The sequence below is a fragment of the Arachis ipaensis genome, chromosome B2 (assembly GCF_059453495.1).
Source record: "Arachis ipaensis isolate K30076 ecotype BB chromosome B2, ASM5945349v1, whole genome shotgun sequence".
Lineage (NCBI taxonomy): Eukaryota > Viridiplantae > Streptophyta > Magnoliopsida > Fabales > Fabaceae > Arachis > Arachis ipaensis.
Genome location: NC_142437.1, coordinates 64715672 through 64726415, shown reverse-complemented (window position 1 = coordinate 64726415; position 10744 = coordinate 64715672). Strand labels below are relative to the sequence as shown.

At 32.0% G+C, this 10744-nt stretch overlaps 1 long non-coding RNA gene across 1 annotated transcript; it reads right to left on the bottom strand.

Moving 5' to 3' along the window:
• Positions 1-219: 219 nt before the first annotated feature.
• Positions 220-1423, bottom strand: LOC107625355 (uncharacterized). The gene is made up of 2 exons (XR_001617220.3): positions 745-1423; positions 220-626 (listed from the first exon to the last, which is right to left on the bottom strand). It is a non-coding gene; the product is annotated as an uncharacterized LOC107625355 (long non-coding RNA).
• Positions 1424-10744: the final 9321 nt, after the last annotated feature.

Here is a 10744-nt window from a genome sequence, read left to right as displayed (position 1 = left end):
CTAACTTTCTTTTGACTAACCAAAGTTGCCCAAGAACTCTTAATTCAATATATCACAATTTCATATCATAGGTGCAACGTAACCATATTATCACAGCATCCACTCTTCAGCATTTCATCTATAACAACATATCTCAAATTCTGATTCATCAAATGAATTTCCAGCAACCATAGCAACATTTCATACACAAAATCATCATCAACAAGCACTAGCAACAAATATAACTTCAAAATACACAACATCGTCAATAATTACTACATTAAATCATTAAACCAATCACCAACTATAACCATGATTCAACTCAATTCCAACAATTATTCACACAAAGCAACCATAAATCATTTGCAGTTACTCATTTAATTTTATTGGCATTCATAACTTAAAACATTTATTTTTTAAAACAAATCCCCTACCTCAGTGTCACTATTAAAAGAAATCGGAAGCGGAATTACGGTGAGACAGCTGACTGGACCATTACTAGCCACGCAACAATTTTAGTCAAGATAACAGCGGCATTGCACCCCATCACAACCGGAGGAACAGCCACAACATTAGCTCCCACAACAGTGATCAGGTTTGTAGATACGGAAAATTGGAATCCAATGGAATTGGAAATAGAAATGGCTCTGGAAATTCAAAACAGAGCATAGACCAAAGTTGGATTAAACAAGAACAAGCATGTTAACAAGATATTTGCAGAGTAGGGCGTGTAATTGGAGCAGGGATAAGGAATAAAGGTTAAACCAGAGCAATTGATGTTGAACCTAATTGGAACGCGGATAGGGCAGCAGCGGCTCTAGCCCCTTCTTCTTGCTGGTAGTAGCGGTAGTGATGGCTAGGGTTTGGCGGTGATGGCTCCTCCAACAGCGGCGATGTGGCTCAACGGCGGCAAAGCTTCCCTTCCGTTCTCTGGTTCGCGCTTTCCTCATCAACGAGGGACTGATGGCGGCTTGGCGTTGGCGGCGACGACTCCAGCGCGGCGGCAAGGCACGGATGACGGGATTGCAGCGAACACGACGGGCTCCTGTTCTGTTCCTCATCGCAGCGCTTCCTTTCTCCCTGAACCATTGTCAATGGTGGCACAGCAGCCCGACGGTGACGGTGGCGCGATGATTCGGTGGTGGGGAGACGAAGACGCGTGGCTTCACGGACGGTGAGGCGCAACGCCGGCGCGGGACAGCCCCTCGCCTCTCCTCTGCCTCCCATCGCCAGCTCTCACTCTCGGATCTCTCTTTGCTTCTGTTTTTCCTTTTCCCTTTCTCCCTTTCTTTCTCTTAATCTGTCTCTGTTCATGTGTGTGGGTGTGGGGTAAAGGGAAAGAAAAATGGCGGTGGTGAGTGAGTCATGAGGGAGGGTGAGTGTGGCTCACCAAGGAGTTGACAGATTAGAGGGGTACGTGTGTGTAGGTTGGATAGGAGGAGTTAGGGTTTCAATTTGGGGATTGGGTTTCGTGTATGAAATTGGGGATTTTGGGTAATTTAGTAATTTTAATAAATTTAAAGGTAATAGAATAACAATTTAAAATCAAATTTAATCAAATAATAATATATATGAAAATACTATTTAATTATCACTTACAATTTATTTTTCAAATAAAGACTCTAATTCATTAATTAGAGATAATTAAATTAATTTTCTTTAAAATTATAAAGTAAAGTTCAAAATCTAATTATTTAAATTAGCACATATAAAATCCTCACTTTTTAAATCACTAAAGCTTTAAATCAATAATTAAAAGTACTCAATTAATACAAAAATTTTTAAAAATATGCTTTCAAATAAATAAAATAAATCATAAATAATTTATTATTTAATTTTTAAAATATGGGGTCTTACACCTTCCCCAGCACTTTAACTCATTCTCTTTTTTTTATATTTTTTTAATTAGGAGTACTTTGGTAATAAAAATTAAAATTTTAGTAAAAAGAAAAATTTTAAAACTAAGTTAAACTTTACGGACGATTTTGTAAGTAAAAAAATGTTAGGACGGAAAAAATTTTCAATCCTTATTTTAGGGAGAAAAATCATACTTAACCCTAAAAAAAACTAATTAGATTTCATTTGTTTTCAATGAGGTGAATGAGTTTTTAGGCCTAATCATAGTTAGAGTTGAGGAAGGTAAAAAAATACTAATATAAATACTATTTATTTTTAATACTCAATAATAAAAAAATATAAAAATTAAAACTAATATTATTCCATACAAAATAATAAAACATATATTATACTAAAAATATATTCAATCAGTATTTGTTATCATAATTTATCGATTACGTTATGACAAATATGGTTATTAAAAAAATTAAAATTAACTTGCACGCTATTAAAATATGTCTTTTTTTTTTTCAAAAAGTCCAAAAAATATCTGTAGATACTCAAAAAAATTTGCGTTTTCTAAAGAGAAAATAAAACAGAGACTTGCAAAGATGGAAAAGGAGCCCACCATGCTCTTTCTGAGTATCCATTACCATACCTAATTAGCAACAGAGATCTAATCTAAGCCGATTTGAAAGGGGATACGTGGACTTCATCTACATTGGGATTTAAGGTAATGAACTTAAGTCGAATTTGGGACCCTAATAATGCGCTTAGATTGATCTTGCTTTCTTTTGAGTCAATGTTATAACAAATATTATATTATATATACAAAAGTTTGATATATTTACAAGATAATTTTTTATTGAAATTAAGAAAATTTTTTAAGTATTTTTTTTCTTTTAGTTTTTAAATATTATTTACTAATATAATGAAAACGTAAAAATAACTATAATCACTCACATAATTAAAATAGATAATTCTAAATATACATGACGCTATATGTATAAAAAATTATTATATATGATAAATATTTTTTTATTTTCTGTACTGACTATTTAGATGATTTATTGCATAATTTTTTCTTAATATTTAATAAATTTATGATACAAGATATTATTTATTTTATTTAATATACAAAATAAGTAATTTAAGTCATCATCTAGGATAATAAGTATAATAGTACAAATATTTACTTACTTATTAGTATTGAAAAAATATATAAATAGTATAAATTAATATTTTTTAGTAGAAAAATAGTAATAAGTTAATTATATAATTTTAAAAAATTGTAAATAATTTTTTAAATAACAATAAAAAATAAAATTACTATTTTCACATATTACAAAGTTTATAAAAAAATTTTTAACAATAAATCAACCCTCAATAAATTATACATTAGCCCTATCAAAAAAATAAATAATTAATACATTAGATATTTTTATTTATATACTAATATATATTATTGATTATTAAGTTATAATTAATTTCTAACCTAATTTTTGGTAATTAAAATTTAAATAATTGAAATCATTAAATTCTATATATTTTGCACCTAATTTATTTTATTTTGTTATTGAAATTAAAAACATGGTGAGTTGTTAATTATATCTAAATTCAAATTTGGGTAAGAAAAAAAATGATTTTAAATTTTATCTAACTAATCATAATTAATTTTAAGATAAGAAATTACTTTATACATCATATTGTAGGATAGTGTGGTCATTTGTTATTCTTTAATGGCAAATATTATCGAATAAAATGTTGTAAGAATTAAAAGAAAATGTATTTACCAATTTAGAAAATACTAATTTATTTTTCGATCAAATGAATTATTTTATTGAATAACAAAAATTGTTATTGATTTTTCTTCACATTAATTAATACTCAACGGTGATGTTCTGGTAATATTACAAAAAAAATTTAATCAATATAATAGCTTTTGTAACGATACAAGTCCATAAGTTTGAAAATCTAAAAATCATGTTATAAAATATGATTTTTTTTTACTTCAAAAATAAATACGATACCAATAAATAAAATTTTTCCAAGTAAATTTTAACAAAGATAAATCTTCATAAGTATTGCTAGCAATGAGAAATTGTTTTGCTTAAAGACAAATACTGTTTTTTTAAATAGATTTTCTAATTCCGCAGATCGATGACTAATCCACTGTGTATTGATGTTTTATTCATTAAGGATCTATCACTGGCAAATGAATTGCGATACACAAGATGGAATTCGAACCACAAATACTTACTTAAGTAGACAAATAAGATGACGGCTCGACTAACTCAAATTGATTAAAAATACTAATTATTTTTAATATTTTAAATTATAAAATATTTATAGTAATAATTACTATATATTTTTTGTTTAAATTTTTAACAAAAAATTTTATATAATTTTATGTATTATCCTGTGCTTTACACAAAAATATACTCTATTTAATTAATTAATTGTGATAATAAATAAGTTCAAAAGAAATGAAAAAAAAAAAAGAAAAAGACCTTCCGGAATTTAAATAAATGCATAAGTCAATTAGTCATTGACCTACAAAAGAAAAAAAAAACAAAAAAAAGAAAGATTAGAAAGGATTAAAAAATTATAAATGTAATTATTAAATTTCTAAACACAGTGCACTAAGCCTAAAACACCGCCACTGACAACCTATATAAGAATGCGAAACTCTTCTCAAGTTCACTCCTCAATTGCACTTCCTAGGTTGGTTGTGATTTCTCAATAAGCGGTTCTTGTTCCTCTTAAATTTGGTTTTCTGTGGTACTATTGTTCTTTATTTTCTCTTCTTCTTTCCCAATTGCTGGGTTCTTTCTTTCTCTGCTATAACTTTGAATAATGGGAACGGAGTAATGTGATCAAGGCTCTACTGTGGGTGAATTTCGGAGGCTCGGTTCAACAAAATTTCTACGGTAAATGCGAGGGGAATTGTTGGTGCTTTTGCAAAATCTGATTGTTTAGGATTTTAAAGAATGTATGAATCAACAATGGTGAGTGAAGAAACTTTATTATCTGCACGTTTCGGTAACATTTCGGTAATGGGGATGATTCCCCCCTTTTTGTTGTTGGTTCTCTTTATAAAGATGCCCCCCTTTTCTCTTTCCCATCTCCCGAAAATCTTTTGCATTTTGGTGCTTAACTTCGGAATCCATTGTAAAGATGACTTTTTTGTGCAAGAAAAGAAAAAGGGTTTACTTTTTTATTATGTTGTTACTTCTTGGTTATCGTGGGAATGAATTGGTTTTGGATAAGTTGGTTTTTCTGTTATTGAATTACAGACAATTGAGTTTTGCCATTTGATAGTTCTGGGATGCACTGTTTTCTCTCTTCTGGACTTTGACTTTTATTTCAATTCTACCTTGCATAATGTATGTTTGAGCCTTTTGGAAAAAGAATTTGTCGCAGAATGATATATGATTGACTTTTACAGCATGACAAACTTAGTTGCAGAATTTTTTCAATTCTTTTGCGATGATTTTTTTACTATGTGGATCATATAACATGTTGTCCCTTAAAAGGTTGTGTAATGATTTGTTGATGATAAAATTGTGTGATAATGTCCATGATGCTTATGATCCTAGAAAATTAAAATGTGTGGAAGGGTAATATAGTTGGCTTTTTCTGTCCAATTATATTGAAACGTAACCATATATGTGGCCCTATGAATTGTGATGAAGGATTTTAGTCCTTATGACCTGATAAAATCATTTTGATGAAGGATTTTAGTCCTTATGACGTGATAGAATTGGATAAGATGATATGCGTGGTCCTACAAAATTGAATTGTGGCAAAGTATCTTAGTCCCTATGACTCAAGAAAATCGGATACAATAATTTGTGATCCTATGAAATTGAAGTGTGATGAAAGATCATAGTCCCTATGACCCGAAAAACTCAGATATAATGATGTGTGGCCCTATGAAATTGAATTGTGGCAAAGGATCTTAGTCGCTATGACCCGACCCGAAAATATCGGATACAATGATGTGTGGCCCTATGAATTTGAATTGTGGTGAAGGATCTTAGTCCCTATGACCTGAGTTTATTGGATATGATGATATGATTGACCCTTATACTGCAAAATGATGTTATTTGGCTTTTTTTGACCCATGAATATTGAAGTTTGATAGTAAACCCTATGACCTTAAAATTTGGTGAAGGGTTTCTGGCTCCAAATGTGGTGAAGGATCTCGTGTCCAAAATACTATTTTTTATCTCTCTGATGTTTCTTGTTCATGCTTTGAAATTTATCAGAAAGAGTGAACAGTAAAATCTGATTTTTCTTACCACAAGTAGCTTTGCACAAGCTTTGAAAGATGAGATAATTATTTTGTTGAAAATGTTAGACAAACAAAAAATAATTGACTGACTGAATTTATTGTCAATTTGTGCTTTACAAAATTGTGTGCAAATCGTTTCTCTTATGGAATATATTCATGTCCAAAAAAGAAAAAGGTTTGCTTTCGATTATTGGTGTTATTTTTTTATTATCTTGGGGATGAGTTAGTTTTGGAAAGGTTGGTTTTTCTTCATTTCCCCAACTATTTTTCTGTTATTAAGGACAGTTGAGTTTTGCCATTTGATAGTTATAGGGATGGACTGTTTTCTCTATTATTTTTATGATTTGGATGCGACTCTGGACTTTGAATTTATTTTAATTCTACCTTGCACAATGTATGTTTGAGCGTTTGAGAAATGCATTTGTTGCAGAATGATATAGGACTGACTTTTACATCATGACAAACTTAGTTGTAGAATTGTTTCAATTCTTTTGCGACGATTTTTATTACTATATGGATCAAATAAGATGTCCCTTGAAAAAGTTGCGTAATGATTTGTTGATGGTAAAATTGTGTGATAATGTTGATGATGCTTATGATCCTAGAAAAATGAAATGTATGGAAGGGTAATTTAGTTGGCTTTTTCTGTCCAATCACATTGAAAAGTAATGACATATGTGACCCTATGATGAAGGATCTTAGTCCTTATGACCCGATAAAATTGTAATGATGATATATGTGGCCCTACGAGATTGGATTGTGACGAAGAGTAATATGTTTGTCCTATATGACTGCAAAATCAAATTGTGGCGATGTATGATATATCTGGCTTTTTCTATCCAACAATATTGAGATGTAATAATATATGTGGTCTTGTGAAATCGAATTGTGATGAAGGATATTAGTCCCTATGAGTCTATAAAATTGGATATGATGGTATGCTTGACACTTACTTTGTGAAATGATGTCATCTGTTAATTTTTACTCTAGAATATTGAAGTTTGATGGTATAATTGATGATATGAAGTTGAAATGGTGAAGGATCTCCTAGTTCCACAATAGAGTTTTCTTTCTCTATTAGCACAATATGAAATTTATCAAATCTGGTTTTTCTCATGCTTGAAATTTATTCGCACTGGAATCTGGTTTTTCTCAGGCAACATATATAGGCTGTTACTTGCTTTGAGAATTGAAAGATATCATAGATATGAGTGATTGAATTCATTGTTAATTTGTGTTCCACAAAAAAAGTATAGAACACATACTCTTTGAATTTGTCATTCTAATTCTCTATACTAATCTATTATAATATGTATGCTAATCTATGTTAATTAGTCTCATTTTGAGATTCTTCATCAATCTCAACTCAAGGGAGATGCGAGTTGGTAGAATACATGTTCACTGCAAGGAATTATGAGACCTCCCATGGGATGATCATATCCACTTCCCATGAGATAATCATATCCAAACTCTTCCTCAACTTCACTCAACTCTTAGAATGAAGCTTGGTTCAAATATGAAATGGGAATCACATAACGCTTTTGATTATCTCCGACATACACTGCAAGATAACCCTTTGGGACTTGTATGAATTTTGAAATTGCTTGCTTAGCTGAGAATAATGCCTTTCCCCATTTTTCTTGTGTATGTAGGGAATGGAAAGAGCAAGGGAAAGCTCTAGTGCTTAAGAAGAAGGTGTTCAAGTATTGATCTTTAGATTGCCAGGGAGTTGTGTTGTGTTGTTTTTGAAGGCAAGAGAAATGATTGTTGAAGGGAGATAAAAGATGGGGTCATGCATATGAAATCACGTGATGCTGTTTTAGAGTCTCAAACAATGGCCAATAATAGATCATAGCCTCCTACATGTTAAGGTGTAACAGCCAACTAGTATATATCTGTGAGATGAATTATTATGAAGTTGAAATGGACTTAAGAGGCATCTATGCAAACTAAATCTAATGTTGCATCATGTTTCCCATAGTTTGAGAAGTTTCACATTATATTGCCCTTGAAAGGTGAAGTTTATATAAATACTTTGTTTAACAAACCCATAGATAAGGTCCTGAATCTTGATCATCATTTATTGATTTCATTATCAGCACCTAAGACACATGTGAGATGTTACCAACTAATGGAAGAGATATACAGTACATTGCAAGAGCAAGAACTAGGTTTTACTTGTGCATTAATAAAGATTTCTATCAATACCATGTGATTTCTTGTGATCCCTTGTACATATTACGGTAGACCCCATCTTATCAAATATTATTTCTCAAGGAAGCCCTTAGTAACTATATGCAGTATATGTACTCAAACAAAAAGGAAGAATTCAGTTATGATAATCCAAATAGAGGTCTCACAATTCCATGCAGTGAGGATGCATTTCTAAACTTCAGTTCTCAATTTCTCCTTGGAGCTCAATTTTTGTAAGAGCCATTCAGTCATTCACTTGCTTATAATTTTGTTAGACTGATGATCTATATTCACTTGTTCAGTATATCATTTGAATAAGTTAAATTCATTAGAGAATTGAATATAACAATAGCAACAAGTGTTTTAAGTTGCAACAGTATCATGCCACAAGTTCATAACTACTTTCTCATTCAGAAAAAAACCTCTACAATTCCATAGGATTGAAAGCAAGATGGAAAGTCTCCACAAGACAAAGAATGAAGTGCCTTCTGTACAAATATCTCTCAACTAATTTATCTACATACTAATAGCATGATCTACATCTCATTCAAGCGAGAATCGATATTTAGAAACTCATCCTCACTGCACGGAATTGTGAGACCACCCATTGGATGATCGTATCCATATTCTTCAACTTGACTCAACAATTCTTGAAATAAAGGTTGGTTCAAGTATGATATCGGAATACAAACCGCCTCATGTTGTCTCCAACATAGACTGCAAGGTAGTCTTTTGGTACTTCAAGCCCCTTGGAAATTGTTTTCGCTGCCCTTCTAATACTTGGGATGCGCAAACCCATATTGTGTATTGATTTTTCAAAGAACTTGTATGAGAAATAAGTATTTCAGTTAGGATACTTGAGGATGCAAATGACTTGTGATGCTTTAGACCTCAAGAAATTTGGTATATATGGATGCTAAGGGAAAAGTAGGGAACCTTTATTATTTTTGAGGAGTGATAAGGGATCACATGGCATTGTCTTGGAGGTGTTTCTATGGATTGCTAAGTTGAGAAGGATTGCGTACCCTATTCTGATATAGTGGCTAACAAATTAACCTTTTGAAAGAAAAGATATATGCACAGCATAGGTGACACAAAAAATAAGTCCATGCATTAAAACATACTTAATTTATTAGTAGATATGCTTTAGACATCACACGTTTTCGTTTTCTTTTTCTCTCCCTTAGGTGAGTGTTTTTCGTTCGTTTCACGCGTGTGTTTTTTTATTTTTTGTGTCCCTTCGCTCATTTTGCACGTGTGTGTATGTTTTTTTGTGTTCTTCACTCGTTTCGCACGTGTGTGTTTTTCGCTTGTTTCGCACGTGTGTGTTTTTCGTTCGTTTTGCACTGCGCATTTTTTGCTCGTTTCGCACGTATGTGTGCTTTTTGCTCATTTCGTACGTGTGTGTATTTTTTTTGTGTTTTTTGTTCGTTTTGCACATGTATGTTTTTGGCTCGTTTAGCACGTGTGTGTTTTTTTATTAATTTTCGCTTGTTTCGCACGTGTATGTGTTTTTCTTCTCTATTTTTTCTGTGTTTTTCGCTCGTTTCACACATACATGTGTTTTTCGCTTGTTTTGTACGTGTGTGTTTTTTTGTTTTTATTATTTTTTTGTGTTTTTCGCTCGTTTCGCACATATGTAGGTTTTTTGCTCATTTTGCACGTGTGTGTTTTTTGCTCGTTTTGCACATGTGGGTGTTTTTTTTTATCATTTTGCACATGTGGGTGTATTTCGTTCCTTTCACACGTGTGTATATTTTTCACTCGTTTCTCACGTGCGTGTTTTTTTATTTATGTTTTTGTGTTTTCCGCTTGTTTCGCACGTGTTTTATTATTTTATTTTTTTATTTTTCTTGTGTTTTTCGCTCGTTTCACACGCGCGCGTGTGTATTTTTTTGGTGTTTTACGCTCGTTTCGCACCTATGTGTGTTTTTCGCTCATTTCACACGTGTATGTATATTTGCTTTTGTGTTTTTCGCTCGTTTCACACATGTGTGTTTTTTGCTCATTTCGTGCGCGTGTGTTTTTCTTTGTGCTTTTTCGCTCTTTTCGCATGTGTTCGTGTTTTTTGCTTGTTTCGCACGTGTGTGTGTTTTTCGCTCGTTTCACACGCATGTGTGTGTTTTTCTTGTGTTTTCTTGCTCGTTTTGCACGTATCAGTGTTTTTCGCTCGTTTCGCATGTGTGTGTTTTTTTTATGTTTTTCGCTCGTTTCACATGTGTTTTTTTTTTGTAATTTTTGCTCCTTTTGCACGTGTGTGTGTTTTTCGCTCGTTTCGCACATGTGTGTATTTTTCGCTTGTTTCGCTCGTTTCGGACGTGTGTGTGTTTTTCGCTCATTTCACACATGTGGGTGTTTTTTTATCGTTTCGCATGTGTGTTTTATTTATTTTTTTATTTTTTCCTGTTTTTCGCTGGTTTCGCGCGTATGCGAAAAAAT